The following is a 22,534-nucleotide window of genomic DNA, read 5'->3' as shown; positions in this document are numbered from 1 at the left end:
GAGCACTGTCAGTTAAATAGTACCTAACGTGTTGCCTAACTTTTACACGCATACCTATTGTGGCAAATGTATCATATTTTTCAAAATTTTGGAATGCATTTAAATCGTAGAACAATTTTTACTTTTGATTTTAATACAGATTTTAATTCTCTACAAGTATTCTCTTATGACTTTTGATGTAAAATAATTAGGGAAGGAGGAATTCAACAATTTAGAATTTTACATTGAGTTTCCTATGACCCGTTTTACGATTCACCACCCGGTATAAGATAAAATGTGTATTATTTGTCTTATTATTTAATAATAACACAAATAATACACATATATACTATATACACAATAACACACATTCAATGATCGAAAATCATTTAAAAATATGGGATTGTGTACTCTTGTGACGTAAAGTCAAAAATATAAGTCTCCCCACCACCGTCGGTCAAGACAACCGTAATAAAGTCTAATAACCGTGGTTAATGATCGCATTTTTTACTGTCAAAGCTTATATTTACCATTAAGTCTACCCTTAAATTCAATTAAATTATTTTCATTAAAAACATGATAAGGTCCCAAATTGAAATTTGTATTCTTTAATATGTTTGTCAATTACAATTAATTTTGGAAACAGGGTTAGAAATGCATCTAGTACTTACCTGTATAGATAGAGTGCAATTTTAGTATCATATTAATTTTTCTTGCGTAACGAGGAAATCCGAAGACGAATGCACCTCCAAGACACTGCAGTGGACAGAATAGAGGGAAAGAGCTTGAAGTGGTTTGGTCATGTGCTTCGGATAGATTAACAGCGTTGGCCAGAAAAATTATGAAAGTGGTAACCCCCAGGTAAGAGAACTAGGGGAAGACCAAGGCTATCCTGAAATGAAAATATAAGAAATGCCATGGAACATCGAGATTTGGTGGAATAGGACGTCCAGGATAGGAATAGATGGAGGTTAGGTGTGGGGATGTCACACCTAATCCTAATTTTAATCTATATTATACGTTGATTCACCTTTGTCGGGGGATTTACCACTGCTATTTAAACTCATATCATTTAAAACCTGATGCTATCCTTTGACACAGATAAGTGAAATTTAGCTCTCTATACCAAACCAAAAATAACTCAATTTGTAACTCTACTTTTATTTTATGCTTCAATAATTCTTGAATCTAATCTGTACAAAATTTTATTGGAATTTGTCTATTTTGTACTACTTAAATCTTTATAAATTCGCGAGGAACTTTTTGACAGTTTTTTGACGTATTAATAATCAATTTATCACATTAAAATAAAAGTTACTGGTATGTTTCTCATTTTTTATGTGTAAAAAAGAACAAGAGCACGGTATTTTTACAGTGTAAAGATACCGCATACACTAGTGACCATTGCTAGATTAGTCCACGGTGTCTGTCTGTCTGACGGCCACGGTTCATAGTTTGCAGACGACGCGCCACTGCGTTTCGAGCTTTATGCGCCACCGCTTCTTCTTCTTCTGTTACTACTTAGCTGCAATTTTAACAAAATTAGCAATTATGATTACTAATCGACGGGAATATAACGGTTTGTTGGGTGTTATGAGAAATTATCTAGTTATTGTAAGTGCAAGTTGTTTTATAATCCATATAGATCATTATAGCGTGATGATTTTATTAGTAGCAGACAAGGTTTTTATATAAATTTAGAATTTCCCATGTTCTTTGTCTTCTTTAGGTGTATACTAAATCTAATCTGATTGCAGTAGCATTTTATTTCGTTAATGATATTTATTGATAAAAAAATTGACAAACCTATTTGCAGAACACCAAGTTTAAATAGTGGACACTGTGGACAGGTTCAACAGGCATAAAAAATACGCAAACACAGCTACCAAAACAACAACAATCCAACATAGGAAACATTCTAAATACAGGATTTTTTATTAATCCAAAAGAGGGTATTCGAATCATATACGAAAACTGTAGTCAATATCAACAATTTACTCTTATCTTTCTTCTTAGCCTTCTATCGTCTATTTTTTGACATATATCTTTCCTAATTCCTTTCATCGATCTCTGTTGAGCAACCTACTTCCAATTTGTTCCGGATATTTTTTTGATTTTGATCTATCTTATCTCTGGTCATTCTCTTAGTAGTCTACCTTGTAGATTGTAGGGTCTCCAATGTTGTATTTTGGTGTTCCAACGTTGGTCCAACCGTTGGTTCCAACGTTGAAATTTGAAATGTGGACCTATAGAAGAATTATGAGGGTTTCCTGGGTAGAAAGAGTTACGAACAATGAAGTACTGAGAAGAATAGGTAGAGAGAAGGAAGTTGAACTTACAATTAAAGAAAGAAAGCTACAGTATCTCGGACATGTGATGCGGGGCGAGAAAAATATGGCATCCTGCGACTCATAATGCAAGGAAAGGTAGATGGCAGAAGAAGCATCGGAAGAAGACTAATTTCATGGCTGAAGAACCTGCGAGAATGGTTTGGATGCAGCTCAAAACAACTATTTAGAGCTAGTGCCTCAAAAATTAAAATAGCTATGATGATTGCCAACCTCCGTAGTGGAGATGGCACCTGAAGAAGAAAAACGTTGGTCCAATAGTATGGTCTGCGGAGCTCCATGTAAATTTCGCAATTTTTAGGTGTAGGTTTAGAGCATATGAAAATAGGAGTATATTTTATTTACAATTTTAACTATTTATAATGGGAAATAAGCCACAATATTATTAAAAAATGATTTTTATTAACGTTTCGACGCCCAAATCGGGTGCCGTTGTCAAAATACAAAATACTACTAACATAAACAAAAATGTTGTTGCTTAGTAAAAAAATTCTTCTAATAATTTATTTAATTTGACTCATTTATATCGGCAATTCAGATACATATGCATTTTAAAGTAGAAGACTTTAAAATGATATTGCCAATACTTATGAGTTGCGTTCCTGAGACGACTTTACTGAAAGATAGTTCATTCGATTACATGAAATCAACCCCAACTCAAGAATATCCGTCACAAATAAAGTCGTCCCAGGAACGCAACTCATAAATATTGGCAATATCATTTTAAAGTCTTCTACTTTAAAATGTATCATATGTATCTGAATTGCCGATATAAATGAGTCAAATTAAATAAATTATTAGAAGAATTTTTTTACTAAGCAACAACATTTTTGTTTATGTTAGTAGTATTTTGTATTTTGACAACGGCACCCGATTTGGGCGTCGAAACGTTAATAAAAATCATTTTTTAATAATATTGTGGCTTATTTCCCATTATAAATAGTTAAAATTGTAAAAATGCCACACGAAAATAGCTTCAGAACAATATTCTATTTACCTTTTTAACTTCTTTTATACATATAGGTCTGGATCCAGCGTATAAAAACAAAAGTTGATTAATAGCAAGCTGAAAATTTGTTAATAGCTTAAGGGTGTCTAGTCGGACAAACTTTGATATATGGGAACACTGGAACAGGGGAAGTTTTAATTGTGGAACAGGTTAAAAATTTGGAACGGTCAGACCACGAAAACAGCACATGTATTTTGTCCGACAGAACAGACTTAAACTCTCCGAACAGAGATTAAACTCTCATGCAAAAATCAGACTGCTATTTATCACCAAATGGGCGTTTTAATGAGTGGAACATGTAGAATATGTCAAATGACAGGAATTATGACAGGTGATAAATAGCAGTCTGATTTTTTGCATGAGAGTTTAATCTCTGTTCGGAGACAAGTCTGTTCTGTCGGACAAAATAAATGTGCCGTTTTAGTGGTCTGACCGTTCCAAATTTTTAACCTGTTCCACAATTAAAACAGCCCCTGTTCCAGTGTTCCCATATATCAAAGTTTATCTGACAAGACACCCTTAAGCTATTAACAAATTTTCAGCTTGCTATTAATCAACTTTTGTTTTTATACGCGGGATCCAGACCTAATACTTTTATATTGCCTCAAGCCTCAAAGTTTAAAAAAAAAACTAACATTATATAAATGACGATGGTGCAGTCTATTTTTTATAGACACAACCTCATAAAAATAGTATGGTAGTACGTCGACCATCGGCTTGTTATTAGCACGTTTCGGTGAGCCTGGAAGGCGTATATTACCCGGGTACCGGGTGCCGGGTGATTTGTACTTTGTGGCCTGTCACTTCGATGCACGTTTCTGAGAAAACCGCCTCTTCAAAATTCATTCGTGAGCAGTGCAGGAGAACTGGATCATTCATTGCGTATTGCGTATTGTATTAAGACTGTAATATCTCAAAATACCTTTACCGTTAGTTGCTCTACGTTTTAACTCTTTAAAATTTATAAACAAATATGAAAATGTTTTGGTCATCAATTTAATTAGTCCAGGAACCAAAGATTTTCATCTCGCAATTTTTACAGAATGGATCGATTTGCTTGAAAATTTGAGAGTAAGTAGTAGATAGTCCAAGGATCAAAATCTATATGATGCCGAAAGGCGCTTTTACCATGGGGGTGGTTGCCACGCCATCTCGGGGGGTGGAAATTTTTGAAGATATTCTTCTTTAGGCGCGATTCGATTGAGGGTAAAATTGTACATAAATCTGCGCGCCTGCGCACACAGACAGTATGTAGTTCCTTGCTAATCTTTCAAGATAGGTGTTTATGTATCGGTATCCGTGCAAATAAGTCATTAAAAGAATATATTAGTGTTTTTAGTAAATGTATTATTTATTATAATTCTTGTGTTTTGGAATTTGTGTTTCTCTGTAATAAAATAATAAAATATTTACACTATTTGTCGCCGTGTTGTGTAATTATATCCGAAACTTACATGTCAATTAGAAGGACCTCGCTGGTGTAGTTGCTAGGGAGTTAGCTCCGAGATTGGAATGACGCGGGTTCAAATCCTGGACGATTCATATATTTTTTTTATTTTTGGTTGTTTTAATAAAAATTTTTTGAAAGTGGTAGATAAGAAAGTTAGTTTAATTTTTTAAATAAAATACAAATAACCTGTTAAGTATATTTACTTCGTTGAAATTACCTATATAATAGAAGAATATCTTCTTACGTGCGTACAAAGTACACACACATTTGTTTTTTTAATATATTTTAACCACAAAAGTTGATAAAAACATTCATTCTAAGCAAAAAATGTTCTTTATATTTTTTTGATAAAATTAATAGTTTTCGATTTATTCGCTATCGAAAGTGTTAGTTTTACATATCGAAAAAATTAATGTTTTCGATATTCGTTTACGATTCACTCAATTTTTGCAGTAGAATTTTTTTTTTCAAACCAAGCTCTTGGGAATTAAATAACCTACAATTTCGTATTTAAACATTTTTTCGTGTCTCTAATGCTAATCTTTCTATACTGAAGAAAAATGGCATTTTTTACCAAACTACAAAAATTTGTTCTTCGCTTTAACTCCAGCTTTTAAAAACTAATCATTCTAAACCAGTCAAACTTCTAGAATCTATTAATAATACATAAATAAAGAAGAATGAATAAGGCCAATGACTAAAATCACCGCTAACTTGCATTATTCTGCTTCAAATTGGATGTCTCCTTTTTTTTTTTTTTCAAAAAAATATATTGATTTTTTAACCGTAACTTTTTTATTTTTATCTTAGAAAGTTTGCTAAACAAGAATTTTGTAGGTTTTTACAAGATCTACAATACTGTTAACATTAAATCTTTTTAAAATCCTCAGTCGCAAAAAGAGGTGACTTTGAAAGGGTTGGTAAAGGTGGTTTTTGCATGTTATTACAAGTTTTAATTGCCGGTCAAACTTCTAAAACCTATTAATAATACATAAGTAAAGAAGACCAAATAAGGTCAATAACTAATTTTAATTAGGGTGGTGATTAGCACGGTTGCTTCCGATCACTTTTTCGCTGAAAAAAGTAGGGACCGACATCCTTTTCATTATAATTCACTTAATTTTTGAGATAGAGACTTTTTTTCTGGAGATAGATATTTTTAAATACTTTAAATTAGTTTGAACAAGTTATCTTCGAAAAATGCATAGTTCCCCCGTCTTTTGACTTTGAAACTACAATATTTAGCATTTGACGAAGAATAGCATATAATAAAGTATAGCTCGATTACTATTGGTCTTAGAAAATTAATAAAACCGGTTTTGTTTATTTTTTCAAAAGATACATTTTTGTTAAGTAAAGTTGTTTTGATAAAACGAAAACTTTTGGAGTTATTAGCAGAAAACTGATTAAAAATATTGTTTTTTTCGATATCAATTCAATTTTATCAAAAAAAAAAATGTATAGAACGTTTTTTCCTTAAAATGAACGTTTTTACCAAGCTTTGTTGTCAAAATATAATAAAAAATTTCCACCCCCGGGATGGGGTGGCAACCACCTCCATGGTAAAAGCGCCTTTCGATATAATATAGATTTTGATCCTTGGACTATTCGACTATCCACTACTTATTCTCAAATTTTCAAGCAAATCGATCTATTCTGTAAAAATTGCGAGGTTTTGTCCTATTTTAAGCTTCATTACTTGGACTAAATGTGACTTGGTATTTCTTTATATTTTGAAGCATATTGAAGCGATATTAAACATAGATTGGGATATTAAACTTCTTGGTATTGCACTGGCTTGGCATTGGCTGTACTCGTAGACTTATGGCGGCACTACACTTCGCTATGTGCTATTTGTTATGTGACTAAGCTGTGTGCGCCCAAATATTGTACGTTGAAGCATCTAAAAACCGACAACTAGATGAATAGACGTATTTGCTATGAGTGCTTACTCGTTATGCCCGCGCATAAAGGGAATATTGACGAATGAACCTTGCACACTTCGTCCTATGCAGCCGAATAAGGCGCATAACGCATAACAAATAACACAGCACATAGCGAAGTGTGATTCCGCCATTTTAGAATATTGCGGACACCTTGATCCTATCAAGTTAGTCAGTGTTTCACATATAAATCGTTCTCACTGTTGTCACTGTTGAATTAATATCAACATACTTCAGTTTCCCCGCGTAAACTTCAATTATACAAATCTATATAAAATTTCGCTGACACTCAACTAACGGAAACTATTATAATAAAACGAAATTATTTAAAACAGGAAATTGATTTAAAAAGTGATTTATTGATTAATAAAAATATAAAATTTGTTTAAGTACCCTATTCAACCTTAAAACAATGAATGACCATTTCTTTTCGGTAGTAAAAAATGAAATCACAGCAACACATGTCCCGCATAGTAAAAGAAAATAGGCCACGTTCTTCCTTTTCGTAAATTGTTATAACAAACACAGAACATACACCCGAAAGGGTTTTACTAGCCACTAATGATCGGTTATTAGAATATCCCGGTTATACGAATACTTTTGCTTTGCACAAAGGCTATTCCAATAAGCGGGTTCGACTGTATCAAATTCATATTTTTAATAACTCACGCATTTTTTACACTAGAAAAATCTCTATTTTCGAGTGCACTAATTGTTAAATAAGTTGTATAATTAATTAGTGTAATATTAAACATTTTGTTTTAATAACTAGTGAAAATAAGGTTTTTTGCATCTGGTGCTTTAATTTGGTAGCAGTTTCCCAGTAGAACAAAAATACTTCAACCCTTCTTATGTGTGTGAGATAACAACAATATCAGCACACTTACTTCCAAGTTATTCTTGTATTGTTTTTGTTGGATTATGTACATTTATATGTTGATTAAAACCGTATCATATGCATATAAAAAAAACACAATATTAAAAAAATACACATACAAAGAGGGCCTAAACATCCAAGTTGTTCAACTGGAACTGGATTTCTGCCTTACAGCTCATAGAAAAATCAATAACATTCAATGCTGAATTGCATATTGTATTTGTGGACTTTCGTAAGGCCTATATGTTGTGTCCCAGTCAACAACCTGTGGAATGCAATGGAAATTCACGAAGTAGATAACACGTAGATACATAAATTCCGTGAAATCACTTTACGAAGACAGTGAATCTGGAATAAAAGTCCGACAAAACTACTCAGAATCGTTACAGTCAAAGACGATAAAGGACTTCGACAAAGAAACTGCCTGTCACCAATCTTATATAAATCTAATAGGTGAAACACTAAAAAACCAGAACAAGAAATGTGGACAGATAGGAGTAAAAATAGATAATTATATCCACATTTGAAACTAAATAGAAGGAGAGAAAGGAGACGTCCTAGATTAGAGTGAAACGTACAAATAAAACCAGCGATGGAGAAAAGAGACTTTACTAAACAAGATATACATGACAAGAAGAAATGGCGATTGGGATGTGGTAAATGGCAAACACAATATGTTGTGTAAAGCCACGGCCACGGTTATGTAAGTAAGTAAATACCATCCTGTAAACGTGATCAAAACTGTTACGAAGATGTTAACCATATTTTCATCGATTGAAAACTGAAGATCGCATGGGAAGATAGAATAGCCAACGTAGAGGTTATGAGGTGTATGTATAAGGTAAGAGAAGTACTTCTAAAAATTAAGAGAAGAAAACTGAGATATATGGGACAAGTGATGAGAGGAGTCATCTAATCTAATACTCCAACTCCAGGTCATTATGCAAGGAAAAATCCAGGAAAAAAGATCCATAGGAAGGAGATGTAACTCTCATGGCTGAAGAACCTTAGGGAATTATTTGAATGTAGTAACAACGAATCATTTACAGCCGCGGTCTCGAAAGTAAAAATCGCTTTGATGATTGCCAACCCTCGAAGCGGAGACGGAACCTAGATAAGAAGAAAACAGTGTGTAGAAAAATCTAATGGTTTTACTCGGTACACTCGATTGAAATGAAATACTTCTACTACATTCCAAACCTATGGAAAGATAACTCGGAACTGTTGATACAACAGCATAACCTACAACTCTGTACTCACATTATAAGAAAAGTTCTGTATACAGTTCTTTGTGGCAAATTGCAATGCCCTTTTACATCTATATTTACAGTCGGAAAAATGAAAGAATAGGGCTTTTCATTCACAGTCACTTGTTTCGAGCTTCTGTCATGTGTCACATAATATTCATATATCTACGTCATACGTTATTGGCATATACCAATGATACAAACCAAAGACGTATGACGTAGATATATTAATATTAGGTGACACATGTCAGCAGCTCGAAATAAATGACAATCGATGAAAAGCCCTTCGCGGGTGGCGCTCCTAGCGGATTACTAATTCAACTTTCACCGGTAATTTTCAAATTTATTATTTAATTGTTATCGCTTAATATTTACAACGCAAAAAAGTAATCAAATTGTAATCGATTTTTTTAAGATTTTGCTAATCATTTTGACGTTTTATTGATAAAATATGAATTTCTTACTTCGGATACTTTCACAATTATCGTGTAGATGGCGCTAAGATTAATAGATTAATTTATAATTACATATTACGGAACATTAAAAAAACTTAAATTCAGTATTTAAAACGTAAGTATATTTAAGGTAAAAATATATACCACAGCTTTGACCAACTAATATTTTTTATAAATAATGTTTTTAAATTTAATTTTAAATTAATCACTTTGACATTTATGTCAAATTTCCGGTAAACATGTACAGACTTGCCACTACTGGCGCTCGCGAATTTGTAAATATCCCCTCTACGTACGAGCTCACAGCGTATACGCTCTGAGCTTCGCTGGTGTCGCTCTTAGCGGACTACTAATGCAACTTTCACCGGTAATTTTTAAATTTATTATTTAATTGTTATCGCTTAATATTTACAACGCAAAAAAGTAATTAAATTGTAATCGATTTTTTTAAGATTTTGCTAATCATTTTGACGTTCTATTGATAAAATATGAATTTCTTACTTCGGATACTTTCACAATTATCGTGTAGATGGCGCTAAGATTAATAGATTAATTTATAATTACATATTACGGAACATTAAAAAAACTTAAATTCAGTATTTAAAACGTAAGTATATTTAAGGTAAAAATATATACCACAGCTTTAACCAACTAATATTTTTTATAATTAATGTTTTTAATTTTAATTTTAAATTAATCACTTTGACATTTATGTCAAATTTCCGGTAAACGTGTACAGACTTGCCACTACTGGCGCTCGCGAATTTGTAAATATCCCCTCTACGTACAAGCTCACAGCGTATACGCTCTGAGCTTCGCTGGTATCGCTCTTAGCGGACTACTAATGCAACTTTCACCGGTAATTTTTAAATTTATTATTTAATTGTTATCGCTTAATATTTACAACGCAAAAAAGTAATTAAATTGTAATCGATTTTTTTAAGATTTTGCTAATCATTTTGACGTTCTATTGATAAAATATGAATTTCTTACTTCGGATACTTTCACAATTATCGTGTAGATGGCGCTAAGATTAATAGATTAATTTATAATTACATATTACGGAACATTAAAAAAACTTAAATTCAGTATTTAAAACGTAAGTATATTTAAGGTAAAAATATATACCACAGCTTTAACCAACTAATATTTTTTATAATTAATGTTTTTAATTTTAATTTTAAATTAATCACTTTGACATTTATGTCAAATTTCCGGTAAACGTGTACAGACTTGCCACTACTGGCGCTCGCGAATTTGTAAATATCCCCTCTACGTACGAGCTCACAGCGTATACGCTCTGAGCTTCGCTGGTGTCGCTCCTAGCGGACTACTAATGCAACTTTCACCGGTAATTTTTAAATTTATTATTTAATTGTTATCGCTTAATATTTACAACGCAAAAAAGTAATTAAATTGTAATCGATTTTTTTAAGATTTTGCTAATCATTTTGACGTTCTATGTTCTATTGATAAAATATTAATTTCTTACTTCGGATACTTTCACAATTATCGTGTAGATGGCGCTAAGATTAATAGATTAATTTATAATTACATATTACGAAACATTAAAAAAACTTAAATTCAGTATTTAAAACGTAAGTATATTTTAAGGAAAAAATATATACCACAGCTTTGACCAACTAATATTTTTTATAATTAATGTTTTTAATTTTAATTTTAATTTTAAATTAATCACTTTGACATTTACGTCAAATTTCCAGTAAACGTTTACAGACTTGTCACTACTGGCGCTCGCGAATTTTTAAATATCCCCTCTACGTACGAGCTCACAGCGTATTGACATAAATGCCAAAGTGATTAATTTAAAATTAAAATTAAAAACATTAATTATAAAAAATATTAGTTGGTCAAAGCTGTGGTATATATTTTTAACTTAAATATACTTACGTTTTAAATACTGAATTTAAGTTTTTTTAATGTTCCGTAATATTATTTTATAAATCAATCTATCAATCTTAGCGCTATCTACACGATAATTGTGAAAGTATCCGAAGTAAGAAATTCATATTTTATCAATAGAACGTCAAAATGATTAGCAAAATCTTAAAAAAATCGATTACAATTTGATTAATTTTTTGCGTTGTAAATATTAAGCGATAACAATTAAATAATAAATTTAAAAATTACCGGTGAAAGTTGAATTAGTAACCGCCAGGAGTAGGGATGGGAAAAACCTACCGGTTTAAACCTAAAACCGGTTTTTCTACTTCGCAATAACCGGTTTTACCGGTTGTTTTTTGTCCCGGTTATAACCGGTTTTTTCTTTTTAAAGTTAATTATTATTAATTAATTATTCCAAACAAACCATAATTCAAATTTTATTTTATTTTATAAAATACAGAAGCAAACTGAAAGTACAATCTCACATCAGCCAGAAACAATTATTAAGTTTTATTATAATATTTCCTTGAAAAGGTATTTGTAATCATTATATTTACATAAGAAGTGATCTGGTTGAATTAGACGCAAACATCATCTATTTTTCACACTTAACTCTTGACATTGAAAGTGGGTGAATGACTTTTTCTGATTACCAAAAATAATGCTCTGACTCTGAATATCGAATTACTGATTACGAATACGAATCTCCAAGAATTTCGCTACGTTTTCAAAACGATACACTCATACAGGAAGTATTAAATGAGCTAAAATGTACCTATTCTACAAATATACAAACTTGTTAAAAGTAATACATGTTCTTTCGATAGTATGTACTAATTTTGATCATAATGATATCGAGTCGAATGGAGTATCGCAAACTAAAGTGTATTGTAAATGTAACTTTGTAACCTATTGGATTAAAAAAACCGAAAACCGGTTTTTACAAAAACCGGTTTTTTGGCCGGTTATAACCGCTAGGTTAAACCGTAACCAAAAAAAACCGGTATAACCGAAAACAGGTGTTTTGTCAAAAACCGCCATACCTAGCCAGGAGCGACACCAGCGAAGCTCAGAGCGTATACCCATGAACGACCACATCAATCACTTATTTTGTATTTGCTGTCTTTTTCTATAACAAACGTTTGTTATTTATAGAAAAAGACAGCAAATACAAAATAAGTGATTGATGTAATCGTACATACCATTGATGTGCACATACCATTCTAAATATACAAACTAACACTAAATCCGCTGAAATTGTAATATTACATTGACACCAATTTTTAATGAATCTTCGCTTTGGACAGATTTTCTGATCTTTGGTATTAAAAACGAGAAAGCAATGTTTGTAGATGTTTCTATCGTTCAAACATTCGTTACTGCCACTGAAAATTAGCGCTTGTGTTTATCAAAATCACAGCGACGAAATGTTAGTTTAACCTCTCAAACGTCATTTACAAATTAAAATGACATATTATTTGAAACCAACTACTATAATAATATAGTGAAATGTAAAGGAGTTTTTTTTTCATTGGTTAAAAATTGGAAGTGGAAAAATAGATGTTAGTAGGTATAAAAAGCAGTCTATAACTTTTTTGATCGCTCTCGGTAAGGCTGATGCCTTATATCTCTTGGAGTATAAATTAATTTCTTCCTTTTCTTCTTCTTTTTGTGTATACATGCTACACATATAATCATGGAAATTCCTCTGTGTTATCCCATTGCCAGCTTCAATTGGGTCAGTTTGTTCGTCTTCTACTTTTACTTTTATAGTGTCGTTCTGATAGATATTTTTGATCGTTTTAATTATTCCTTGAGGTACCTATCTTGAGTACAATAAATGGATAACGTCCTTTAATTTGACCCCGTTAAATGCCTTTTTAAGGTCAACATCAATATGCCGGTTTGTTGTATTCTAATGATTTCTCTTGAACATGCCTCATTATAAAAAATATAGTGTCAAAGCATGATCTTCCCAACCTAAAGCCTTGATGTTCTTCTGTTAATGTTAAAATTTCATTCAGTTTGTTATTATTTTGGTGGTTAATGTTACTATTGTGGTTAATAAATTAATTCTTATGTTATTCTCCGGAACTGATTTGCCTCCCTTTTTGAAGAGGGATTGTTTTTACCTGATTACAAATTATGAACGTATGTGCGCCAGAGCTCTCTTTTTGGCAAATGGCATATACAACAAACCACATATGAAGAAGTAATCTGAATTGTTTGACAATTATTTTCTTCCTCTCCTAGTGACGACGGTCCAGGGGCTTCGTTAGTATTATGGTGATCCTTAGTTTTTTCTCCGATTGCAATATCTTCTTTCAAAGTTGACGATAACATTCCCATTCCATCTGTTTGTGCTAAAATAAAATTCATACACTTAGTCAAACCAAATGACGTGTAAATAATAATCAAACTCCGTTCGCTCAACTTAGACGCATTTTGACAAATTCAGAGTAGAGAACGTACAACACAAAATTTCCTACCTCACAATATTAACAGCTCAAATAAAGTTTCATTAAAAGAAGAAAAATTATTGGAAATATGGAAATATTTTGGGTATCATACAAGATCAAACAATTGACGGTATATATAGAGTTGATACGCAATACGTAGGTATTGGGGTGCTCGGGGTGATTGATCTCCATTCTTGCGGTATTCTGTTTTGTTGTGTTATATTTTTTGGATTAGTTTTAATAGTTATTTGGTCAGATCTTGTCCTCAGTACTTTAGGAATTCATTCAATATTCTGTCCTCTCTTGGTGATTTTCTATTTTTAATTTCCTTAATACTTACCTTTCCTCTCCCTCCTAGATGTTTATTTCTTCGTTTGTCGTCACTTTAGTTATTGGTCACCTTTATTATCGTCACCTTTAGCAAAAAGAGATCAAAAGTGTAGCAGTGTATTATTCTCAGAAAATACACTACTACTTATGCAACCAAACTTACCGAGACGCCGAGAACAAGACTGTCACTTTTGACGTTTTTGAAAAAGGCGAGAGGTCTTTCAGTTTTGATGGTGGAAGTTTTTGGTCAATTTTTATAGAAAAATAAGTAAATGTCGTACAGTGGATGATCTGGATCATTTAGAAAGAGTATTCTGGTTATTGAGTGGAGAAGAGTATTGGTTGGTGCTGATTTTTTTTAAAAGACAAGCAAATCTTTGTTGGAGGTTGTGCAAAGGATGGATCAGTCTACACTGTAAGCCCAATGTTTTGTCAGTTTGTCAGTTACCGTACCGTGGAGGCTTTTAGTAGCAGTACGTTTGCATGAACATATTATTTATTTGGAAAGTGGTTAAGTAAAGTGCCATATCTCAGGTAACAATTTTGACTTGACTTTATCTCAAAAATAGTTTGGTGGTTATACGCGATTTTTTTAGACTGAGCGTTTCATAGATATTGCTAAATTTTATCAGTTAAAGTGGGTGGACTGTTCCAATAAGTACAGAACAAAAACCTTTTATTTTGGTGCTAGATTCATATAAAAAAATGATAACGTCTGTGTATTTAGTTTATGTTTCATTTATATCATTAATAATATCTATAATTTGTTGAGCTCAGCATCTCATAGTCCTGTCGCCAGGGGGGGTACAACGGCCTCGTTAATTCAGATGGACTTACCCAAGTTTTTTTTATGTATTTTGACCCGTAGAACACGAATTTTTTGGGTAACAGTTGATCCGGATGTCGATAAGATTGTTATAGACCAAGAACTTGAGGAATCAAATAACAGCGATTTTTGGCAAAACAAAACAATATTTTGTATTTTTTGGGTCATTTTAAGCAAAAAATATTTCTACAAGTTTTTTAGTAGGATGCACAGTTTTCGAGATAAACGCGGTTGAACTTTCAAAAAATCGAAAAACTGCAATTTTTAAACCCGAATAACTTTTGATTAAAAAATAAAATAGCAATTCTGCTTAGCGCCTTTGAAAGTTCAAGTCAAATTATGTCGGTTTTGATTATTTGCATTGCTAAAAATTTATTGTGTTATTGTTAAACAAAGCTACAAACAACTAGTGCGTGAGTGATGTTTCTATGATTTATCATTTAAAATCGAACGAGTAGGTAGAATAGGTACTAGTGCAATCAAGACTATTTCTACGTTACATGCGTTAAAACGAATGTAAAAGCACGGGAAACCCTACGTGTTTATAGCTTTGTTAAACAATAAAAAAATAAATTTTTACCAATGCAAATAATCAAAACCGATATAATTTGACTTAAACTTTCAAATACGGTAAGCAGACTTGCTATTTTATTTTTTAATCAAAAGTTATTCGGGTTCAAAAATTGCAATTTTTCGATTTTTTTAAAGTTCAACCGCGTTTATCTCGAAAACTGTGCATCCTACGAAAAAACTTGTAGAAATATTTTTTACTTAAAATGGCCCAAAAAATACAAAATATTGTTTTGTTTTGCCAAAAATCGCTGTTATTTGATTCCTCAAGTTCTTGGTCTATAACAATCTTATCGACATCCGGATCAACTGTTACCCAAAAAATTCGTGTTCTACGGGTCAAAATACATAAAAAAAACTTGAGTAAGTCCATCTGAATTAACGAGGCCGTTGTACCCCCCCTGGCGACAGGACTACTCAGGTACCTACCTACATAAAACCTAAAGTGCTGACATTTTTTTTTGTTCAGTTTTTATAGTTTTTAATTCGGTCTTTATTAAATTTAATTTGGGTTAAATAGTAGTATAAATAAGCGTTCTCTACAAATAGTACCTTTAGGTTTTACAAGTTAATTTTTTTATATATTTAACGGGTTTGTGTTTTCTATCTTGTTTGACTATTTTATGTTTAGTTTTTTTGTTTCTTTGCTACATTATTGTTAAGACTTCTTTATAAAATAAATTACCAATATTTGTCATTTTTTTACGATTGTCATTTTTTTATTATCTTTAATTTTTTTATTGAATCCACCTACATTTCAGGTAATTTTACAGAGTAATTTGGCTATCAGTTAGTTCCTGTTCGATTGTATCCACAAAGTAAGGTAAGGTAAAATCCTACGCAAGTAGGTTGGCGTCCAACTTTTCGTTTTCTTCTTCGTTTTCTTTCCAATTTTCTTTAATTTTTTTATCTACCGACCCCGACCCCTCCGAATACTGTAAAGAGCAACGGTGCACTTATTCATATATGTCGGGACCTTCAGGCTGTAGCCATTTTATAGGCACCTAAGGTTGCCGCAAAAGTAGTCTGCTTTTGTTTCCTTCTGAATGTGTTTCGTTTTTGAAGTTTTACTTCTTTAGTCGCGATTCGGAGTGAATTTTTATTATTCTACACGCATGCGCACACAGACAGTATGGAGTTCGTTGCTAAATCCAAAGAATATATACTCTCTCTTAACGTCTATATTCTTTGCTAAATCTTTTAAGTTATGTATGTATCAGTCCAAAAAAGGTGTGAAAAGAATATATTAGTGTTTTTAGTAAATATATTTATTATAATTTTTGTGTCTTTGGATTTGTCTTCCTCGGGAGTAAGATAATACGTATTATTAAAACATTTTTATATATTATACTTCACTTTGTCTATTTGTTACCATGATTTGTCATAATGTCCGAGAAACCAGTGGCGGCTCGTGATTTTTACAAAAGGGAGGCTATACCTAACTGTAAAATATCTAGACAAATTTGCATTAACAAAAAAATGTGCCAAAAAATGTAATTTGATGCACCATTTTTTTGACCATTTTTTATTTACATTTCATAATATCGTCATCATTCATAATTTCATAATATCATATCATTTTAAAAATAGTTAGTCTAATTGTAAAAGTTTAATACCAATGTTTGTGTCGTTTATTTGTTAACAATTCCATCTTTATAAGTAGATATGCATATCAAAATAAATACAGATTTGAAGTTTTGCAGTCCAGTCCAGTTCAAAGATCACGGACATTTTAACCCTTCCATCTTTATATATTTTAGAAACTGTTTGCTTAATTCGTAAACACATGCATGTCTTTCCAGCAAGGCCTCATCATGACTACTCCACCAGAAATTCAACTTTTGATGTCTATTTACCGATCCCGTCCTCTGAGTTAGTAAAGAAATCTATATTTTATTCCGCAAAAAAACTATATAACCATCTCCCTTTACAACTCAAGTCTGCAACATCTTTCCCCAAATTCCGTAAAATGACAAAAGCTCATCTATCTAAAAGACCATATTTTATTATTCAGTAGAAGAGTTTCTTAATGACTAAATAAGAAATTAAAGTAATGTACATTGTACAAGTAATCAAACTTATCTACATTTGGGTGTCACATGCAGCAGCTTAAATTTATTAGTTCCTATGTCTGTAGTTTACTTTGTTGTATATTCACTTTGCAATTTCTATTAATTGTTGCAATATATCGATTTTGTTTTTTTTTCTACTTTATTAACTTTTTTTTATATTGACGATTTATCAAATTTTAGAAAATTGTATTTGTTATTGTTATTGTTATTATTATTTATTTATCTTTTCTGACTTTATATTAAGCTTTGTCCATACAATTTGTATAATTTTCAGCGACAATAAAGCATATTTCTATTCTATTCTATCCATATAGGTTGAAGGTTCACATTTTTTAAGATACTCAACTGAATTTTTTAAATTCTAAACGCGGACTCCTGCGAATCCAAAATCACGATAAATTACCGATATTTTGCTTTGCGTTACAGATATCGGAAAACGTTATTTGAACAAGTTGTTCCAAATATTATTCTTATCCCACATACCAAATTTCATAACAAAATTCGTACTTTTAGTTTTTTCATTATTTTTAGTCAGGACCCTAAAATTCGTTGTCCCGACATGCACGCAACGGAGCCAAAAAGCTAGTTAGCTTCCGTTGGTAAATCTCCGGGCAGCGTATGATGGCACCGTAGATGCCTCTGTTAAGAGACCGGGTCTCCCTAAACGCCTGTTGGGCTGCGCGGAGCATTGCAACGGAGGCTGGCCGGCTTCTCGGCTCCGTTCATGCATCTCGGGATAACCCAGGGTCCTGCCTATAATAATAATAAAAAAACTGAGACGCAATCATGCGTTCTAATGCTAATGCTCCGTGAGTATGGATATTTAGTGATAATATGGAATTTAGACGTTGTATAATAGTGAGTGTGCTTGTTGTTTTTCGCGATTCAAGATAAACAAAATAGTGTAGCGTGTGTAAAAAATTTATGGGGAGGCTAAGCCTCCCTTGCCTCCTCTGACGAGCCGCCACTGCGAGAAACCGTATAAACAGTGGGGTCGTGGAGTCGTGGGTCATTGATTCGACTACAGATCGAGAGGTCCCGGGTTCAAATGCGGACAATTGCTGTCTTTTTTTAATTTTTGGATTTTTTGAAAGGGGTAAGTATTAAAATTATTTTAATATCTAAATAAAATAAAAATAAACTGTTTAAAATATAATAGAAGTATAACTTCTTACGTGCGTACAGAGTACACACACATTCTTTTTTATTAGCTTGTTCACCCTTTTCATTCTCCTCTGATCATTCTCTATACTTCTTTTTGTATTCCGTAGAAGTGGTCTTCCATAACCAATGGTAAGGTAAGTGGTAAGTGTCTTTTTAAAAGGTAAAAGAAAAATTATTTTTGCGCTTATCCATCATTGAAAGTTTCTGTATATCTTACCATCTTTGCCTTGCACTTAATACTAGACCCTGTATTTCTAATGAATGTTTATATTTAGACAAAAGGTGTCAGTAAAAAACTTGAACACACGCTGCTTTTGTAACAATTGCCTGATATCACAGGTTGCGTGTTTATATCAATACGTTGATCCAACAACAATCTGCTTCCTCAATTTGTATAAAAATGTGAATGGCATTCTTTCGACTCGAAATTAACTATTCAAATGCAAAAAATGTAATGTGAAAACGTTTAAAAAAATTAATGTACAAAAAGAGAGCGCACATTCCTCAGTTGGTAATTTAGGGGTAACCGTTAGACATTAACCTCAAAAATGAGTATATCTGGGAAATTGTCTATGAGAGAAAGAGATGCGGCGATACAATAATCAACAAACCATTGACGTACCTGAAGAGGTATTTAAAAGTGACAGACGGTCTGGCCCACATAAGCCAAATACTTTCATTAATATTATATGTATGTGAGAACACATAAAATAAGAATAGTTGCGAGAACTACTACTCTTTTTCCTTGCTATGCAATAAGATCTGTTTCGAAGGAAATCAATTTATACTCTTTCAAAATAACATATATTTTTTTTTGTTCAAGTCTCATCTTCGATGTGGTCTTCTTTCTTGGGGTTCTGGTACAGCTGCCCAATCCGATATTATTTTTAAACTACAAAAAAAGAGCAATAAGGTATCTGTTTGGCCTCAGGAGAATAACACATTGCAGAAGCTACTTCAAAGATCACGGGATTTTAACACTTCCGTCTTTATATATTTTAGACACTGTTAACTTAATTTGTAAACACCTACCATGTCTTTCCAGCAAAACCTTATCATGAGTACTCCAGAAATTCTAACTTTGATGTCTATTTGCCGATTCCGTCCGCTGAGGTAGTAAAGATATTTATTATCTTCTTCTTTAACCTGTTTGCATCCACTTCTGGGCAAAGGCCTCCCCAAGAGTTCTCCATTCTCCTCTGTTTTGTGCTATTTCGTGCCAGGTTCACCAAAGCTGTTTTTGCAATAATAAGTCTTCTACGTATCTCTCTACGTTCAGAAGTGGCTGATCAGGAATCATCAAAAGAAATAAAGAAATGGGGAAATGGACTCAAGGACAAATCCAGACTAAGAAAATAATCAAGAATATTGATAACTCTAGGATAATTTGTTTCTTTTTTTTTTAAAGAAAAGAAACAAGAGAAAAGAACAAAATCCTAAAACTTACACAAACATTTTACCGTGATTTATATTCCTCAAACAAAGACCCAGATAACACTGCAAAGGAAAATCTTAAGAAAAAGATAATAAATTTCAACTCAGAAGTACTCCCTAATGTAGAATCCTTCGAAATAAAACAAGCTATGGTACAACTAAAGAACAATAAGACTTCAGGCCCAGATAGAATACTTGCTGAAATGTTAAAGGAGGGGAGTGAACATATTCTCGAAGAATTGAAAAATCTTTTCAACGAATGCCTTCACAAAGGAGAAGTCCCAGATGATTGGAAAGAAAGCTTGACAATAATTCTCTTCAAAAAAGGAGACAGGGGAGATCTGAAGAACTATAGGCCAATTTCCCTGTTGTCCCAAATGAATAAACTGTTTATGAGAGTAATAACTAATAGGCGATCGTCGAAGCTTGATAGCTATCAACCGGTAGAGCAGGCAGGATTCCGAAAGGGTTACAGTACAGCGGATCATCTTCTTACGGTCAGAACGCTAATAGAGAAAGCCAATGAATATCACTTGAACTTCTACATTGGCTTCGTTGATTATGAAAAGGCATTCGACTCCATAGAACTTTGGGCTATAGAAAGAGCTATGAACAACTGCACGATATATTCTCGATACAAAATGCTGATACATATTATGTATAAGAAAGCTACAATAAAAATACAAATAGATGAGAAAATCAAGGCTATACCAATCAACAGAGGAGTTCGCCAGGGAGACGTTATTTCACCAAAGCTGTTCACACTGGGACTTGAAGACGTGTTCAAAGACATTAACTGGGTAGATAAAGGAATAAATGTTAATGGAAGAAAACTGAGTCATTTGAGATATGCTGACGACATTGTAATATTCGCTACAAGTTTCGAAGAATTACAGACCATGATGACGCAACTATTTCAAGCTTCGGAAAAAGTAGGTCTTAAGATGAACTTGGAAAAAACAAAAGTAATGACGAATACACCGAACATTACAAAAATAACGTTGAATGACATATATTTAGAAACAGTAAGCGAATACATCTACCTGGGACAGATAATGAAAGTTAACAAAGAAAATCAAACTGCCGAAATCACTAGAAGAATAAGGTTAGCGTGGGCAGGATTTGGAAAACTGAGTTGGATCTTGAAAAACACTAAAATAGAACAATATTTGAGAACCAGAGTTTACGATCAGTGTATCCTGGTATGGTTCAAAGACATGGACACTCACCAAGGCCAATATGGATAAAATAGTAAACGCACAGAGAGCGATGGAAAGATCAATGCTCGGGGTGAGGCTCATAGACAAAAAAACAAATATGTACATGGATTAGAAGCAAAACCAAAGTAAAAGACGCAGGAGAACATGCTGCCAAATTAAAATGGAGCTTCGCAGGACACAATGCCCGACTGAAGGATAAAAGATGGAATCACGAAATACAAAAATGGAGACCGTGGTTAGGAAGAAGTAACCTCAATAAGCGAGAACTTAAAACGGTCACCGAAATGGGGTCACCGAAAATCGTGGTGCAGAAAGTGCGAAATTGAAGAAGAAACTGTATATAGGCATATCTATCTGACGTTTTAAATAGACAAAACACGCTGAACATGAGTCTTAAGAGAGCAAATACAGTAACACCCTTACCCTTCACAGCCGACGATAATGCTCCATAGCGCGCAAGTAGGCAAATACAGGAGAAGAAAAGATATAACTTCAAATCCAAATGTGCGTGTTGATATAATTCTGCACTTCGAAGGTCTTCAAGAAAGTTTTAATAAATATTTCTTCGAAGATAATTACAAACTTGACTGGATCAGAAATCCAAAAAGAAATAGGATTAGGTGGCTACTTCCGCCCCAGAGGCGGGGAGGGATACCCTCACAGACTTCCTGGTGATGATGGTACTTACGTCTAAATCTTTAAAAAGCATTAAGTGGTACGCAGTTTATAGAACGTTGGGCACCTCTACTCTAGCTAGACCATCGGTGATTCATTAGCCTTGAGTTCTCTAGGAGCAGTGACAGGTCAGGTTTCGCCGCTCTACATAAATGAAAAACAACATATACATGAATGTAAAGACTGTGTGGCAATACTCCAATACTTACTAAAATTCTAAGCAACGTAAGATGTTTACGATTTATATTCAATGCAACTGGAATATGATAGAAAGTTCCAATATAATTTGGAGAAATATGGTTAGTAATATTAGAGATACTACAACTCAATTAAAACAACCTTAGAAAGAATTTTGAGAATAAAAGGACTTGGTTCTGGTGAAAGGAAGTTCAAGAAAAATTTAAAAGAGAAAAACTTTATAAAAATGTATATAGTGATTGAATAGCTTGATAGAAAATCATTAGAACTAATGGAAATTATAACAACAATGGTAACCAAAAGAACAAGCAAGGAAGTTGTTGAAGTACTATAAAAAATAAATGATGGTAAAGGAGTGTCGACAGTGTTAGGA

This window comes from Diabrotica virgifera, chromosome 7 (genome assembly GCF_917563875.1).
Source record: "Diabrotica virgifera virgifera chromosome 7, PGI_DIABVI_V3a".
In the NCBI taxonomy this organism is placed as follows: domain Eukaryota; kingdom Metazoa; phylum Arthropoda; class Insecta; order Coleoptera; family Chrysomelidae; genus Diabrotica; species Diabrotica virgifera.
The sequence above is the reverse complement of the archived record's forward strand: the minus strand, read 5'-3'. Positions refer to the sequence as shown.